The following is an 18932-nucleotide window of genomic DNA, read 5'->3' as shown; positions in this document are numbered from 1 at the left end:
AAGCCTTCTAAGTGTTTGCTCTCTCCTCTCTTTCTGTTTGTCTGTTTGTTTGTTTGATGTATCTCTATAGAAGCATTGTCCAATAGGAATATAATGCAAGCCACATATGCAGTTTTATTTTTCTTTGTAGTCATATTTGAAAAGTAAAAAGAAACAAGTGGATTAATTTTAATAATGTATTTTATTTAACCAATATATCCAAAATATTATTGTGTTAACATATAATCAGTATTTTAAAACTACAGAGATATTTTATGTTTTTTGTAGTAAATTTTCAAAATTTGGTGTGTATATTACACTTACGGCACATCTCAATTCAGACTAGCCACGCTACAAGCTCTCAAAAGCCACATATGGGGCTTCCCTGGTGGCACAGTGGTTGAGAGCCCGCCTACCGATGCAGGGGACACGGGTACGTGCCCCGGTCCGGGAAGATCCCACATGCCGTGGAGCGGCTGGGCCCGTGAGCCATGGCCACTGAGCCTGCGCGTCCGGAGCCTGTGCTCCGCAGCGGGAGAGGCCACAACAGTGAGAGCCCCACGTACCTCAAAAAAAAAAAAAAAAAAAAAAAGCCACATATGGCTAGTGGCTACTGTACTGGACAGCTCAGGTAATCTATATCCAGGTTATCCCATGTTTTGTATACATGACCTGTATTGCCTCTTTTCCTTTGTGCCTGCCTACCATGTGGACTTTTCCCACTCAGATAGAAATGTTTTTTCTCTACATATAATAGATACCACACTCTACTGTGGCTTCTTATATATTTGTGTTCTCCCCCCTCCCCTTACCATAAGAGACTTCCCAGTCTCAATCCTCTCCCCATAGGGTTCCTCCTGTCTTAAGAGGTAGCCGTTAACCTCCTTTTTATGGTACCTATTTCCTTCCTCTTCTTTACTGTTTCAGCACCTAAGTATGCATTCTTTATTCATGTTTTTGAACTTTATAAAAATGGAACAATACATTATATATTCTTTCGAGAGTGGTTTCTTTTTCTTAACATTATATTTTAAGATTCATCTATATTATTGCATGTAGTTTGTTCATTTCTCTGTTATATTCTATGTCTATTATTATATGACAATTTATCCATTTTGTTGTTGATAGAGGACATTGGGTTGTTTACAGTTTTTAGCTATAACAACGGTACTGCTGTTAACATTCTTACACATGCATCTTGGTGCACATGAGCCTTTCTTAGGGTATATACCAGGAAGTGACATGCTTGGTCATGTACAGGCCTGTATTCTTAGTCATGCACAGGCCTCTGTACTTTAGTAGATAAGGCCAAACAATGTTTCCAAACTGCTCTATTAATTTACTCTCCCTATAGTAAAGTGAAAAATTCCTGTTGCTCTACTCTTAGTGAGAACACTTGTAATTGTCAGTCTCTTTCATTTTAGCCATTCTGGTCGGTGGTGTAGTGTTATCTTGCTGCGGTTCAAATTTCCCTGTTCTCTTATAAGATTGACACTTTTTCACAGGTTTATTGGTTATTTGGATTTCTTCCTCGGTAATTTGCCTGTTCATTTCTTTTTCTTATGACTGTAGTTCTTTATATATCCTGGATACAAGACTTCTCTTGGTTCTATATACTGTAAATTTTTTTCAGCTTTATTGAGCGATAACTGACATACAGTTCTGTACAAATTTCAGGTGTACAGCATAATGCTGTAATTTCTTATTTGATTCTGAGGCTTGCTTTTTAGCTCTTTTAACGGCGTCATTTGATGAAACCAGGTCTTAAATATTAATGTAGTCAATTTATCAGTTTTTCTATTATAATTAGTGCTTTTGGATTAATTAAAAAAGTCTGTCCCCTACTCTTGAGGTCATGGATATTTGCTCCTATTTCATCTTCTAAAAGCTTTATTGTTTTGCCTTTCAAATTTATGTCTAATATCCACCTGGAATTGATTTTGGTGTGTAATGTAAAGAGCCCAATTTCATTTTTTTCCTTCCAAATGGAAATCTATTTGTCCCAGCACCAATTATTGAAAACCATCCTTTAGGCATTGCTCTGCATCCCCATCATGACAACGTAAATCAAACTTTCATGTACAGATGAGACTTTCTGGGCTCTTTATTCTTTTTTTTTTTTTTAAATATATCAGAGGTTGGCCGACTGCATCGGTCTCCTGGGGGAGGGGCTGGCGAGGCTCAGACCTATCGTTGGGAGCGGCTGTTGCTACTGAAGGCTTGGCGCATCTCTGCGCTCTTCATTCTGTTTTATTGGTATATTGGTGCATCCTTGATCCAATACCACACTGCCTTAATGACTATGGCTTTATAATAAAGCTTGATATCTGGTGACGCAAGTCTTCCTCCTCTTCCTCATATATACTTGTTTTATTTCCTCCTCTTCCTCATGTATACTTGTCTTTGCTCTTCCGTAAACTTAAATTAGCTCGTTAAGTTTCTTTCTCTTTCTCACACACACATGCACGCACACACACACACACACACACACACATGCACACACAGAAATCTACTGAAATTTATCTGGAATTGCACTGGGTCTACAGATTAATTTGGGGAGGCTTGACATCTTTCAGTATGGAATCTTTCAATCTGTGAACGTGTTATTCTCTCTTATTTGTTTAGGTCTTGTTCAATGTTTTTAAAATGTTTCCTTCATATAGGTCTTGCACTTCTTTGATTTATTCCTAGATATCTGATATTGGTTTGAGGGTATTGTAAGCTTCAAATTCTCTAACTTAAAGAAAATTCAATTCTCTTTTTTTCCTGGAATATAGAAATAAGTATTTTTTAAGAATACTATTTTTGTGTCTATTAACCTTGTTAAACTTATTAATTGTAACAATTTATCTGCAAATTCTTTTGGATTTGCCACGTACATAATATTGATATTATCTGTGAAAAACAACAATTTTGTTTCTTCCTGTTCAATCTTTAGTCGGTTATTTTTGCCTTACTCCGTTGGCTACGGACATTCGGGGCAAAAACGGGCATTCTTGTCAGTAGTACACTTTTAATCATACTAAGCCCTTCTACCTCAAGCCAACAGCGTGTTAACTGTTAGTTCCCAGCTGGAGGGTATGAGTGAGACGCCTACGCTCTCCTTTCAGCGTCCGCAGCGAATTAAGGCAGAGAGAACTCCTCCCTCAAGCTAAGCTCATCCGAAAAAGGAGCCTGCAGGCGCCTCTGGTTGCTGTGCAACGGCGTTGTCCTGACCCGGAGTAGGTGCCGACGGGTTAGAAACACGTGCCGCCTCTTCCGCCTTCCGGGACTACATCCCCCACAATGCCGCACGTCGCGGGCGGCTGGTGTCCGAAGTGGGGGAAGGGCCGGGCCAGGAGGCGGAGCGGAAGCGGAGTGTGAGGGACGAGAGGAGTAAAATCTCCACCAGCTGAGAACCAACCTTATCCTTGATTCCCAGCCCCGGCGTTTCTCCATCCCGACCTGGAGGCTGTTTCGCAGGCGCAGGAAGCTGTTGACGCCCGCTAATCGGCTTTCGCTGCGCAGCCCCGGCTTGGAAGCCCGTTGGCGTCGGCGACGGTGACGAGAAGCCCACAAACAAGGTAATGGGGACTGGGCGAGAAGGAAGGCGTCTCCGCTCGCCCTGTCCGAGTCTCTGGCTGAGCCCCTCGGGCCGGCGGCCGCCCCTCCTCTGCCGCACTCTGCACCGGTCCGCACGCCGCCCCATCGGGGCCGCTGCCGCCGGGCGTCTACGGAGCCCCGGCTCGGCCACTGGCCCGCAGCCCCCGGCCACGGCCGGGGAGGCTATTTGTCCCTGCCCCTCAGGGTCTGACAGCCGCGCCCCCTTGGCCCCGGGCGGAGAACCGAGCGTGGCTCGGGCTGCGTGATCCGAGCAGGGCGGGCTCGGTCCCGTGGCCGCTGGCGCTGGGGAGCGACTGACCTGAGCTGGGGGTATGGAGAGCCCGCGAGCCAGCCGCCCTCACTTCTCTTTCAGTTTCTGACAGCTCAGTTCTCTTCTGCTTTGAGAGAGAGAAAGTCAAATGCCCTTTTTAGATTTCCTCTTCAAAACTCAGCTCCTGGGTGACTGGTAAGGATGAACTTAAACAGCTGTGTCGACTGCGGCTTATCCTCTCGCAAGCCTTAAGACAGCCGGGGTTCCCATCCCGCTCGACGCACTGCCTGGCTTTAATGACCTTGGTTAATTAAAGGCTCTAAGCCTGAATTTTCTCACTGAATGGTGGTAACAGTACACACCTTTAAGATGCTAGAATAAGAAGTAATATGCTTACAACGCCATGAATTCTTCGCTTAACGAAAAAATTCTCTTGAGTATGATACATTAGCTATACTTAAGTGGCCCCTAGATTGGTGAGTTTTGTGTTTTTCCTTGTTTAATCGTTAGCACTCTAGGTTGTGTGTTCTTCACTTTATATGTACCTTGTTCACCTTAAACCTAAGCAAAGAATTCTTTAAAATATGCTGTTTCTCAATTTCTGCTGTTTTAAGATGGCTGAGAATGTTCTTAGGAAATTGATGACTTTGCTTTTCTGTGGATCAGCTTTAGGTTCAAGGACTTACCCCACCCCCAGCTGTGTCCTGTAGGGGATCCTTAGAGGAGCTTAAGTGTTTATTCTGGCAGAATAAGCATTTAGGTGTGCTGCAGTCCTGACGTGGGGCTTCACCATCTTTACCCTATGCCAACTTTTTTTCTTCCTCTCTCTACACTTTCCCACTGTTCAGTAATTTCCCATCTTTGGGATTTGTGTTTCCAAGTTGTAGTTTTTGGTCTCAGGAGAAATTGAATGATTGCAAGACATTTTATAAGGAATGACTTGAAACATTTCACATTAGTTCTTCTTCAGTTTCGATTGTTCTTGCAGTGTTTTCTCTGAACTTTAGTGACATAGGTGTTGAGTTTTTCTCCAGGGAAATCATTATGGTCCTTAGTTGAAATTGTTTTCAGTTAAAATGTCTGTTCTGTACTACTCTGAGTTCAAGCACTGTTGTGCAGTCTGTGAAATAACATGTTCTGAGTAATGCTATGTAAAGGTACGATGAGGAAAAGCCAGTGGAGCATGATGAATTTTGTGTAATGTCTTGAGTGACGCATACATTAAAAAAATACCTTTACAAAGAAAAGGAGAAATTTAATGAATGCATTTCATAAGAATACCAGAGAACCAGAGAGTAAATAAGTGAAAAATTTAAACTGTGGGAGATGGCATAATGCACATAAAGATTTCTGATTCATTTAAAAATGTGTGGCAGAAATACTCGTTTTGAGTAAAAATTTTTCTGTTGGTGATATTTAGTGCTGTTTAGGACAGAGAGTAATGGCTGTAGAAATAGGAGGCCTTGGTTCTTGTCCTACCTCTGTCGCTATTTATACAACCTTAGTTTCCTTTGCGGTCCTCAATTTCCTTCTCTCTCAAATAGTGAATTGATCTGATTCCAAGGACTCTTCTAACTCAGACTTTGCAACGATAAGTTTTTTTAATGTGGAAAAAAAAATGATGTAAACCCTTTTAGTCATTTATTTGTGTCTTAGGTTTTTTTATTTTCCACTCACCTTGAGGAAGGGGATATGCACGACAGAACTAGAAAGCTGCCATAAACAGGAATCTCTCCTGACCACTTCATCCCTCTTTCATGAGCTGCACATGTTTTCTCTGCATTTTTGACATGCTTAGTTGTCTTCCTCCCTACTACGTATCTTTTTTTTTACTCATAGCCTCTTTATTATGCCTGCTTTTATATAACTTGAGTTTGTCAATCCCTAATTCAACTTCATTGTTTGTTTCTGTGATTTCTTTTACTTTTTGCTCCTACCCCCAACATATTGGTTTTTTTAGGGGCCAATTTTTGTTGGAGGCCTCAGGCAGAGGTGCCCAGTGCTAGTCTAGTTAGCTGTGGAAGGGGACATGGGGTCATGCGGCACAAAACATGATTGGCTGAGGCAGTGGGGAGGTCAGGTTCCGAGACGGAAATATCTAGTAGTGCGTAATATATTTTGGAGTAAACTTTTACTGTGACATAGTGATTGGGTAGTTTACCTTTTGCTCTAACATTCTCTTCTTAACCCTGACTTATTTTACCCATTTTCTTTTATCTGTCTTCATACTCTTCAATGTTGTTGTCTTCTCTTGCCTTTCCCCAATATGCCATCGAAAACTGATCTTATATGTTGAGATGTGATATTTCTGTATCTTAGCTGGATTTTTTTTTTTTTTTTTTTTTTTTTTTTTTGCGGTACGCAGGCCTCTCACTGTTGTGGCCTCTCCCGTTGCGGAGCATAGGCTCCGGACGCGCAGGCTCAGCGGCCATGGCTCACGGGCCCAGCCGCTCCGCAGCATGTGGGATCTTCCCGGACCGGGGCACGAACCCGCGTCCCCTGCATCGGCAGGCGGACTCTCAACCACTGTGCCACCAGGGAAGCCCCTTAGGTGGAATTTTAGTGTAGCTTCTCCCAAGGCAGTTCACATTTTAAATCTTAGACCTATTTAGGAGTGGATGCTGTGTCCTATGTTAAATTTTTTCCCCTAGATATTAGCCTTAGGCAATATTATGGAGAGAAAATAGAAAATATTTTAGGAATGAGCCTTTCCTCTGAAATTACATTCAAAGACAAGTCTGTGGCGTACTTATTTCTTTTTTTGGAGAGAACTCTCTGAACCTCTGCGCTCTAGTGAACATACTGTGTCTTTTTGTAATAAATATCTGCTTTTCCAGCTATAAATTCCTTAGGAGACCAATAGCCAGTGATTCTTCTAGCACCTTTGGCTGAATGAGAGCTTCTGTGCTTGCTAGTTGCTGCTATCGCTGTCGATAGTTACTTTAGCTATAGTCAACGGCACAAAAAGTAGAGTGCTGAATGAATGCAAAAATGGGATTTGAAGGAAAGATTTCCAAGGTAGGATTGGCCATCTATTAATTTTTTCAGCCTTGCTATTGCAACGTTTGCATAAAAATATCAATACAAGGAAGTATTTCAAGATAGGCCGTGTGAAATGTAGTGTTTTTAATATTTTTGACTGCAACCCGTAGCAAGAGATCTTCTTACCTCAAGACTCCATAGATATGTAACTGTGTGTGCATATCTATGTATGAAAAAAATATATATAAAAAAATGAAAAAAGGTTCACAAAACAAAATCTGTATTGTGTACAACCTACTCTGATGGTTTCTGTTTCATCTTGTTGTTTAAAAAGTGCCAGTTGAAAAGTAGATTCTTGTTCCTTGCTTTTGAAAAAACACTGGAGTCCTGTGCTGAGAGTTTGGATGCCTAATTTCCCCCAGTTTTTTGACATTGGGTAGTCATTATCCTCCTTGTGCTTCCCTTTCCTTGTCTTTAAAATGAGGGTGTTCTAGTTTAAATATTCACTGATTCTCCATCTTTACTTTTCCCTAGTAATAATGTTGTACTAACATATTTGTCTTTAGGTCTTTGGCTAGGGAGAGACCACTGAAAAATTGCTCAGACATCTAGTTGCTTGCACGTTTGCTGTTTGGCACGTGGCATAGTAGAGCTTTGAACAGATCTTTGCTTATGTGTAAATCTTGTAAATGGAAGTGAATACATTAAGACCCGTAACACAGTAAATATACAAATTAAGAAAAAAATTTCCCCATGTTCTTTGTTTTACTACTTTTGTGTTTTTTAACAAGGAATATTTTAGAATTTGAAAAATTGTATTTAAAATGCTTAATAACAATTGTAAAGTAACATGCCAGTGGATTGCTATATAGACTTTATTCCTGCCTCATCTTACGACCGCCCTTTTCATAGTAGAAAACGCCAAAAAGAGTATGTTTTTCTGTGTAAAGTCCACCATGTCAGGTCATTACTGTTCATATGTTACTGAACAGTGGAACTGTCATTTTCTTAAGAAAGGGGAATACAGAGCTTTCTTTGCTTGTGAGTTTCCTTTTGTTCACTTTGGACAATTTCTCCAAACCAGGCCATTCCATGTGGGGATTGGGATCCCTCTCATTCTCCTGTGTTTGTACTGAGGAGACTAGGAATGAGGAATTTACTCCTCCTCCCAAGATTCTGGTTGGAATTCTAATGGTTTTAGTTAGAAGGAAATTGGAACCAGACTTTGTACTTCCTCTTCTTTCTCAGATCAGACCTCCTTAGAGGGCCTTCCTTGACCTCATAGCTCATATAGACTCCTCACACATTCTCACATCACCCTGTTTATTTTTTCCGTAGGTTTATCACAAGCTGCAATTGGCTTGTTTCTGTGTTTGCTTGTTAACCATCCCGCTCCTACTAAAGCGTGGTCTCCAGAATAGCAGGAATCCTGTCTCGTTTCATCTTTTACATTTCCTGTTTCTGGCACATAGTAGGTGCTTTAATAAATATTGTGAATGAATAAGTGAGCAAATGAATGAATAAATCAAGTTCTTTCATGCTTTAAATGAAACTGCACCTAGTAAAGGTTGTGTTTGAATATGGGTCTTTCTGCATACCCCCCACTCCGTTCCTTTTTTTTTCTGGAAATGTGTTCTTTCTTGTCATTGTATTTATTGATCATGGTGAAGATATCTACATCCAGAAGACCTTGTATTTATCTTTGTTTTACTTCATATTTTTTCTATCGTAGTTTTTTGCCTATGTTTAAAAAAAAAGGAGATCAAAGATTTCTTAAATTCTTCTTGTAGCAACTTTGTAATACTTTGATTTATGTGAATCAACATATTTGAACTTTAATATGTGAACTTGATAATTTAAAGAACAAATTACACATCTTCAGAATTTTAGGATCATTGCCCTAAACCGCCATTACTGTTTTCTTGTTACGTTCCTTTAAAGCAAAAAAGAACAAGGTTCATTTAATACTACAATTCATTCAGTACTGACAAACGCAATCCTTCTAATGGAGGTACAGGAGGTAGTATAGAATAGAGAAAAACCTAAATACTGAGTCAGGACCTGTGTTCAGGACCAGTGCACTTTCTGCCACTAACTCATTGCCTCATTTTAGGCAGGACAGTTAACATCTCTGGGCTTTAGTTCTTTCATCTGAAACGTGAGAATACTGAATTAGATTTCTTCTCAGGGCCTTCCAGCCTAGAAATGGATAATTGAAGATACAGTTGTCTCTCGGTATCCGTAGGGCATTGGTTCCAGGTCCACCTCCACCTTTACCACCCCACAGCCATGGATACCAAAATCTATGGGATGCTCAAGTGCCTTATATAAAATGGCGTATTATTTGCATATAACCTACACACGTCCTCCTGTGTACTTTAAACCATCTCTAGATTACTTATAATACCTACTACAATGTAAATGCTATGTAAATAGTTGCCGGTGCATGGCACATTCAAGTTTTGCTTTTTGAACTTTCTGGAATTGCTTTTTCTTAAATACTTTCTATCTGCCGTTGGTTCGGTCTGTGGATGATATGCAACCCACCAACTGTAATTTTATCTTGAAATTTCCATCTCCTCTGCCCCTCACCCCCAGAAACATTGCAGGGAGGTCACATTGGTGCTTGGGAGATGGTGGGGTTAGGCTCAGGGGTGTGCTTAAATATAAGGCATCTCTGCTGATTCTTCTCCAGGCTGTATGGGAGTTGTGGCTGCAGTGTAGGGCATGTTACTCTTGCCCTTAAAGGACCTGGGACTTAAAGGGACAAGGCTTACACACATGATAGAGTGATATGATGTGTAAAATCAGTTGGTATAAAGTAATGTGCTGTGAGATGTGAGAGAAGGCCAAAGTGGGCTAGAGTAAGGTTATGAGGTTCTGAAATCCTTCTGGCGCAGGTAGCATTTAAGCAGATACTCTAGTCTCATTTTAGGCTATATGGAAGAGGAACTGTTCTCATCAACAGCATGGTATTATGTCATCTTTTAGGACTGGGTAATTCTTTAGTGACCACTACCAATGTGGTATTTCATGTTGTACAAAAATTCTGCGAAGAAATTTTTTTCAAGACTGCAGCCTGACTGCTACTGACTGAATGAGAGGCTGTAAGGAAGCATGTCTGGTAAATAAAAATGTTATATAACCGTAGGTATTATTGTAAGTAGATAGGGTAGGGGGTCCCTGGAGGAAGAGAACCAGGCATGGCTTTCTTGACATGACAGAAGCCATTTTTGGCCTAAGACATTTTGTGATCTAAGCCTAGCCATAATGCTTGCCCTTGAACAGATCTCAGTAATTAATGATCTTAAGGGCACAGAAGAATGCAGAAACATTCAAGCAAAGATAATGATATCAGTTGTAAAGGCTCCAGGTTCTGTTTCAGTGGTGAAGATTAGCCTGAAGTGCTCAACTACCAGATCAGCTGGAACCTAAGGGATGACTTTGACCTTTTCTGATCCTTCTAACTTCAATCAAATAAAATGGCTGCCCAAGCACCTTCCTGAATATGCATATACCCTTAGCTTAAAACTTCCCGGGCTTCCCTGGTGGCACAGTGGTTGAGAGTCTGCCTGCCGATGCAAGGGACACGGGTTCGTGCCCCGGTCCGGGAAGATCCCACGTGCGGCGGAGCGGCTGGGCCCGTGAGCCATGGCCGCTGAGCCTGCGCGTCCGGAGTCTGTGCTCCGCAACGGGAGAGGCCGTAACAGAGGCCCACATACCAAAAAAAAATAAAAATAAAAATAAAAATAAATAAATAAAAAAACTTCCCCAATTTTACTGTTCCGAGAGACACTGCTTTGGGAAAGATCCCTCCTTACTTGCTGCAAATAATAATAAATCCTTCCTTCTGCTCTTCGGCCTGGTTGTGTCTTTTGGCTCAACACCCATCAAAAGGCGAACCCAGTTTTCGAGTAACATTATTATTGTTACTGAATGAGATAGAGACTGGCTTGATTGGGGGAGATATTTCTGTGATTAGTGGGAAATAAATTTTGTCTTTGGGGACTGGTTTCTGGGAGGGACATGAGAGCTAATCAGGAGTTTTATTTGGGTCTAGTAAAACACCCCCTGTATTAACTCAGGTTACTAAGATTCTTAAGAATTACTGGAATTGCTGTGTACGTACCTGATACTAATAATAAATGTTAACATTTATTGACAGTAGTATGAGGTGTCATTTATCCTCACCAGTATTACATAGGTACTGTTGTCTCCATGATATAAGTGAGGACATTAGGGTATAGGGAGATAAAATAACTTGGTTAAGGTTTTAAAGATAGAATATAGTCACCCCTTTGTATTTGCGGGTTCTGCATCTGTGGATTCAACCGTGGATTGAAAATATTGGAAAAAAAATGCGAGAAAGTTCCAAATAGCAAAACTTGAATTTGCTGCTATTTATATAACATTTACATTGTATTAGGTGTTATTAGTAATCTAGAAATGATTTAAAGTATATAGGAGGATGTGCATATGTTATATGCAAATACTATGCCACTTTATATGAGGGACTTGAGCATCTGTGGATTTTGGTATCTATTGGGGGTCTTGGAACCAGTCCCCTGCAGATACTGAGGGAGGATTGTACTGTACATAATTTTATATGGAGATTGATAGAGAGTTCTTTGAGGCTGGAGGTGGGGTAGCAGTGGGAGTGCTACTTTTTGAAGAGGTGACAATTTAGCTAAATACTAAAGGATGAAAAGGAATAAGCCATGGGGAGAGCATTTCAAGCAGGGCAATAGCAGTTGTATAGACCCTGAGTTCAGAAAGAATTTGGTGTGTTTCGCCTAGCTGGGCTGTAGCATAGTGAGCAAGGGGGAAAGTGGTGTGAGATTAGGACAGACAGAGATAAGGGTAGAAGTCAGCTATGCAGAACCTTCGGGATTGTGGTCATATTGCTGAACACAAGTTTGTATGCCAGATGAACAGTGAGGCCAAACTAACCAATGTGAATTCAGAGCTAGGAAAGGTTTATTGCAAGGACCGTGCAAGGAGAATGGGCAGCTCCTGCTCAAAAATCCTGAACTCTGGAATCTTGTGCTTATCCCTGTTGTATCTTTTTTAAAAAAATTTATTTATTTTTGGCTGCTTTGGTTCTTCGTTGCTGTGTGTGGCTTTCTCTAGTTGCGGCAAGCAGGGGCTACTCTTTGTCGCAGTGCATGGGCTTCTCATTGCGGTGGCTTCTTGTTGCGGAGCACTGGCTCTATACACATGGGATTCAGTAGTTGTGGCATGCGGGATCTGTAGTTGTGACTCGCGGACTCTAGAGTGAAGGCTCAATAGTTGTGGCGCATGGGCTTAGCTGCTTTGTGGCACGTGGGATTTTCCCAGACCGGGGCTCGAACCTGTGCCCCCTGCATTGGCAGGGGGATTCTTAACTACTGTACCACCAGGGAAGCCCGTCACTATTGTATCTTGACTGCTCCTCCTTTGTTTCTGCATTCCCTGCCTTTTGTGAGTATCTGTTTGAATCTCCCGTTTGGAACGCAGGGGAGGCCTAGGAGGCTGCAGCCTTTTCCCTACAAATAAGAAATGGCGGGGGGGGACATGGAAAGACATTTGTACCCAGGAGGACCCCACAGGGTCCTGCTTGGTTTCAGTAAATAGTTTTAATTTTATTCTAAGTACAGTGGGAAACTCTTGAAGAGTTTTTTATTTTAATTAATTTTTATTGGAGTGTGGTTGATTTACAATGTTGTGTTAGTTTCTGCTGTACAGCAAAGTGAATCAGTTATACATATATCCACTCTTTTTTAGATTCTTTTCCCGTGTAGATCATTACAGAGTATTGAGTAGAGTTCCCTGTGCTCTATAGTAGGTTCTTATTAGTTACCTATTTTATACATAGTAGTGTGTATATGTCAATCCCAGTCTCCCAATTTATCCCTCCCCTCCTTTCCCCCTTGGTAACGGTAAGTTTGTTTCCTACATCTGTGACTCTATTTCTGTTTTGTAAATAAATTCACTTGTACCATTTTTTTAGTTTCCACATATAAGCAATACCACACGATATTTGTCTTTCTCGGTCTGACTTACTTCACTCAGTATGACAATCTCTAGGTCCATCTGTGTCGCTGCAGATGGCGTTATTTCATTCTTTTTTTGTGTGGCTGAGTAATATTCCACTGTATATATGTACTGCATCTTGATGGACATTTAGGTTGCTTCCATGTCCTGGCTATTGTAAATAGTGCTGCAGTGAACATTGGGGTGCATGTATCTTTTTGAATTATGGTTTTCTCTGGATATATGCCCAAGAGTGGGATTGCTGGATCATATGGTAGTTCTATTTTTAGTTTTTTAAGGAACCTCCGTACTATTCTCCATAGTGCGTTGAAGGGTTGTGTATGGTAAAATATATAATATAAAATGTACCATTTTAACCATTTTTAAGTGTGCAGTTCAGTAGCATTAAGTACTTTCACGTTCTTGTGCAACCATTGATGTCGGCAGATGAGAGGACCTTGGTCCTTGTCCTCTTTGAAGAAAGAATTCCACAGAGAGACATTGTAAAGCAGGCACAGAGTTTATTGGAGGCACTGTATGTGCAAAGAGAACAAAGAAGCAGCTTATTTAGAGCAGGAGCAAAGTAGAAATACACACCCAGAGAAGAGTGTGGCTATCCTTCCTAATGAGGAGTGCACCAGAAAGATGATTTAAATTCCTTACATGGGGCAGTTCTTCAGGGTTTTTGTTGTCCTCTGGCCAATTATCTTGGCTATTTTCCCACATCTGACCTGTCCCAGGGCCCTATCCAACATGTGTGTGCATCTTTTAGCCAAGATGGGTTCCAGTGTGGAGGCCTCTGGGAAAATTTGACAACACATACTATGGGGGTAGTGCCCTCTCCCTTTTGACCCCTGAGGATCCTTCCTGTGCACGTGCAGCAGGGGAGGTCTCCTTGACCTCAGTAGTGATAGATGTGGTCATCTTATCTCTTTACCCCAGCAGAGCTCAGCTTCTGCCATTAATTTTACCTTGAAGTGTCAGGGAAAACAAACTACAATTTACTCCACTTGACAAACTCCAGCGGCTCAGCCCAGGAGCCCATCTACCTCCTACCTCACCATCACTGCTGTACATCTCCAGAACTTTTTCTTCATCCCAAAGTAAAGCTCTATACTCTAAACTTTATTTTTGTTTTCTTGTTTTTTGTGTTTTTTTAAATTAATTAATTAATTTATTTATTTTTGGCTGTGTTGGGTCTTCATTTCTGTGTGAGGGCTTTCTCTAGTTGCAGAAGCAGGGGCCACTCTCCATTGCGGTGCGCGGGCCTCTCACTATCGCGGCCTCTCGTTGCGGAGCAAAGGCTCCAGATGCACAGGCTCAGTAGTTGTGCCTTACGGGCCTAGTTGCTCTGTGGCATGTGGGATCTTCCCAGACCAGGGCTCGAACCCGTGTCCCCTGCATTGGCAGGCAGATTCTCAACCACTGCGCCACCAGGGAAGCCCAGTTTTCTTGGGTTTTTTTTGTGCTGTGCCACACGTCATGTGGGATCTTAGTTCCCTGACCAGGGATCCAGCCTGGCCCCCTGCAGTGGGAGTACGGAGTCATAACCACTGGACTGCCAGGAAAGTCCCTGTACTCTAAACTTTAAACCATAACTCTCCATTCTCTCATCCCCCTAGCCACTGGTATCTACCTTTCTACTTTCTATCTCTGTATCTAACTCTTCAGGGTACCTATGTAAGTGGCATCATATAATATTTGTCTTTTTGTGTCTAGCTTCTTTAACTTAGTATCAATATAATATATATATATATATATATATATTTTTTTTTTTTTTTTTGCGGTATGCGGGCCTCTCACTGTTGTGGCCTCTCCCATTGCGGAGCACAGGCTCCGGACGCGCAGGCTCAGCGGCCATTGCTCATGGGCCCAGCCACTCCATGGCATGTGGGGTCCTCCCGGACCGGGGCATGAACCCGTGTCCCCTGCATCGGCAGGTGGACTCTCAACCACTGCGCCACCAGGGAAGCCCTCAATATAATATCTTTAAGTTTCATCCATGTTGTAGCTTGTATCAGAATTTTATTATCTTTTAAAGCTGAATAGTATTTCATTTTGTTTATCCGTTAATCTGTTGTTTCCACCTTGCATTGTTGCAGTGAACATGGGTGTACAAGTTCCGCTTTGAGTCCCTGCTTTTGAAACTGAGCAGGACCCTCTGGGGCCCACCTGGGTACAAAAGCCCTTCCATGTCCCCCTTTTCTTACTTGCGGGGTAAAGACTTCAGCCTCTTAGACTTCCTTGAATTTTGAAGGGCAGATTCAAACGGTAATCAGGGAAGTAAGGGTATGCAGAGACAAAGGAGAAACAATCAAGAAATGGTACTGCAGCGATTAAAGCAGTATCCTGGTTCCTCATTAAGGAATATACATAATATCTTTGAACTTTTCTGCAGGAACTAAGGTCCCCACCCAGGTGGCAGACGGTTAACTTCAGGTTGAGCGCAAGATTCCTGGAACACCACCCTGTTAACCTCATCACCAACTGATCAGAAGAAAGTCACACACTCTGCAGCCCTCACCCCAAATTTTGTCTATAAAAACTTCTTCCTGAAAATCATTGGGGAGTTCAGGGTTTTTGAGCACTAGCCACCCATTCTCCTTGCTTGGCCCTATGATAAACATTTCTCTGCTCCAAACTCCCACATTTCGGTCTGTTTGTCCTTGCTGTGCATTGGATACATGAACTTGGGTTCCATAACACTTTGAGTTCTTTTGTAGTTATACCCAGAAGTGGAATAGCTGGGTCAAATGGTAATTCTGTGTTTAATTTTTTTAAGAACTGCTATACTGTTCTCCACAGCATCTGCACCATTTTGTATTCCCAAAAGCAATGTGTAAGAGTTTCAATTTCTCCACAACTGTACTAAGAGTTGTTTTTGATTTTTTTAAATTTAATTTAATTATTTTTTTTACATCTTTATTGGAGTATAATTGCTTTACAACGGTGTGTTAGTTTCTGCTTTATAACAAAGTGAATCAGTTATACATATACATATGTTCCCATACCTCTTCCCTCTTGTGTCTCCCTCCCTCCCACCCTCCCTATCCCACCCCTCCAGGCGGTCACAAAGCACGGAGCTGATCTCCCTGTGCTATGCGGCTGCTTCCCACTAGCTGTCTACCTTACGTTTGGTAGTGTATATATGTCCATGCCTCTCTCTCGCTTTGTTACACCTTACCCTTCCTCCTCCACATATCCTCAAGTCCATTCTCTAGTAGGTCTAGTAGGACACAGTCTTTATTCCTGTCTTACCCCTAGGTTCTTCATGACACTTTTTTTTTCTTAAATTCCATATATACGTGTTAGCATACGGTATTTGTCTCTCTCTATCTGATTTACTTCACTGTGTATGACAGACTCTAGGTCTATCCACCTCATTACAAATAGCTCAATTTCGTTTCTTTTTATGGCTGAGTAATATTCCATTGTATATATGTGCCACATCTTCTTTATCCATTCATCCGATGATGGACACTTAGGTTGTTTCCATCTCCGGGCTATTGTAAATAGAGCTGCAATGAACATTTTGGTACATGACTCTTTTTGAATTATGGTTTTCTCAGGGTATATGCCCAGTAGTGGGATTGCTGGGTCATATAAGTTCTATTTGTAGTTTTTTAAGGAACCTCCATACTGTTCTCCACAGTGGCTGTATCAATTTACATTCCCACCAACAGTGTAAGAGGGTTCCCTTTTCTCCACACCCTCTCCAGCATTTATTGTTTCTAGATTTTTTGATGATGGCCATTCTGACTGGTGTGAGATGATACTTCATTGTAGTTTTGATTTGCATTTCTCTAATGATTAGTGATGTTGAGCATTCTTTCATGTGTTTGTTGGCAGTCTGTATATCTTCTTTGGAGAAATGTCTATTTAGGTCTTCTGCCCATTTTTGGATTGGGTTATTTGTTTTTTTGTTATTAAGCTGCATGAGCTGCTTATAAATTTTGGAGATTAATCCTTTGTCAGTTGCTTCATTTGCAAATATTTTCTCCCATTCTGAGGGTTGTCTTTTTGTCTTGTTTATGGTTTCCTTTGCTGTGCAAAAGCTTTTAAGTTTCATTAGGTCCCATTTATTTATTTTTGTTTTTATTTCCATTTCTCTAGGAGGTGGGTCAAAAAGGATCTTGCTGTGATTTATGTCATAGAGTGTCCTGCCTATGTTTTCCTCTAAGAGTTTGATAGTTTCTGGCCTTACATTTAGGTCTTTAATCCATTTTGAGCTTATTTTTGTGTGTGATGTTAGGGAGTGATCTAATCTCATACTTTTACATGTAGCTGTCCAGTTTTCCCAGCACCACTTATTGAAGAGGCTGTCCTTTCTCCACTGTACATTCCTGCCTCCTTTATCAAAGATAAGGTGACCATATGTGCGTGGGTTTATCTCTGGGCTTTCTATCCTGTTCCATTGATCTATCTTTCTGTTTTTGTGCCAGTACCATACTGTCTTGATTACTGTAGCTTTGTAGTATAGTCTGAAGTCAGGGAGCCTGATTCCTTCAGGTCGATTTTTCATTCTCAAGATTTCTTTGGCTATTTGGGGTCTTTTGTGTTTCCATACAAATTGTGAAATTTTTTGTTCTAGTTCTGTGAAAAATGCCAGTGGTAGTTTGATAGGGATTGCATTGAATCTGTAGATTGCTTTGGGTAGTAGAGTCATTTTCACAATGTTGATTCTTCCAATCCAAGAACATGGTATATCTCTCCATCTATTTGTATCATCTTTAATTTCTTTCATCAGTGTCTTATAATTTTCTGCATACAGGTCTTTTGTCTCCTTAGGTAGGTTGATTCCTAGATATTTTATTCTTTTTGTTGCAATGGTAAATGGGAGTGTTTTCTTGATTTCACTTTCAGATTTTTCATCATTAGTGTATAGGAATGCCAGAGATTTCTGTGCATTAATTTTGTATCCTGCTACTTTAGCAAATTCATTGATTAGCTCTAGTAGTTTTCTGGTAGCATCTTTAGGATTCTCTATGTATAGTATCATGTCATCTGCAAAGAGTGACAGCTTTACCTCTTCTTTTCCGATTTGGATTCCTTTTATTTCCTTTTCTTCTCTGATTGCTGTAGCTAAAACTTCCAAAACTGTGTTGAATAAGAGTGGTGAGAGTAGGCAACCTTGTCTTGTTCCTGATCTTAGTGGAAATGCTTTCAGATTTTCACCATTGAGGACGATGTTGGCTGTGGGTTTGTCATATATGGCCTTTATTATGTTGAGGAAAGTTCCCTCTATGCCTGCTTTCTGCGGCGTTTTTATCATAAATGGGTGTTGAATTTTGTCGAAAGCTTTCTCCGCATCTATTGAGATGATCATATGGTTTTTCTCCTTCAATTTGTTAATATGGTGTATCACGTTGATTGATTTGCGTGTCTTGAAGAATCCTTGCATTCCTGGAATAAACCCCACTTGATCATGGTGTATGATCCGTTTAATGTGCTGTTGGATTCAGTTTGCTAGTATTTTGTTGACGAGTTTTGCATCTATGTTCATCAGTGATATTGGCCTGTAGTTTTCTTTCTTTGTGACATCCTTGTCTGGTTTTGGTATCAGGGTGATGGTGGCCTCGTAGAATGAGTTGGGGAGTGTTCCTCCCTCTGCTATATTTTGGAAGAGTTTGAGAAGGATAGGTGATAGCTCTTCTCTAAATGTTTGATAGAATTCGCCTGTGAAGCCATCTGGTCCTGGGCTTTTGCTTGTTTGAAGATTTTTAATCAGTTTCAATTTCAGTGCTTGTGATTGGTCTGTTCATATTTTCCATTTCTTCCTGATTCAGTCTTGGCAGGTTGTGCCTTTATAAGAATTTGTCCGTTTCTTCCAGGTTGTCCATTTTATTGGCATAGAGTTGCTTGTAGTAATCTCTCATGATCTTTTGTATTTCTGCAGTGTCAGTTGTTACTTCTCCTTTTTCATTTCTAATTCTATTGATTTCAGTCTTCTCCCTTTTTTCTTGATGAGTCTGGCTAATGGTTTATCAATTTTGTTTATCTTCTCAAAGAACCAGCTTTTAGTTTTATTGATCTTTGCTATCATTTCCTTCATTTCTTTTTCATTTATTTCTGATCTGATTTTTATGATTTCTTTCCTTTTGCTAAC

At 41.0% G+C, this 18932-nt stretch overlaps 1 protein-coding gene across 2 annotated transcripts in view; it reads left to right on the top strand.

Moving 5' to 3' along the window:
- Positions 1-3311: 3311 nt before the first annotated feature.
- The window catches only part of CCDC126 (coiled-coil domain containing 126), a 54201-nt gene continuing 38580 nt past the window's right edge, over positions 3312-18932 (top strand). For both annotated transcript variants that reach the window (XR_013829832.1, XM_079931972.1), the window contains exon 1: positions 3312-3542. The gene's annotated coding sequence lies outside the window, so the exon portion shown is untranslated. The remainder of the gene's footprint in view (positions 3543-18932) is intronic.

The sequence above is a fragment of the Stenella coeruleoalba genome (genome assembly GCF_951394435.1).
Source record: "Stenella coeruleoalba genome assembly, chromosome: 9".
Lineage (NCBI taxonomy): Eukaryota > Metazoa > Chordata > Mammalia > Artiodactyla > Delphinidae > Stenella > Stenella coeruleoalba.
The sequence above is the reverse complement of the archived record's forward strand: the minus strand, read 5'-3'. Positions and strand labels throughout refer to the sequence as shown.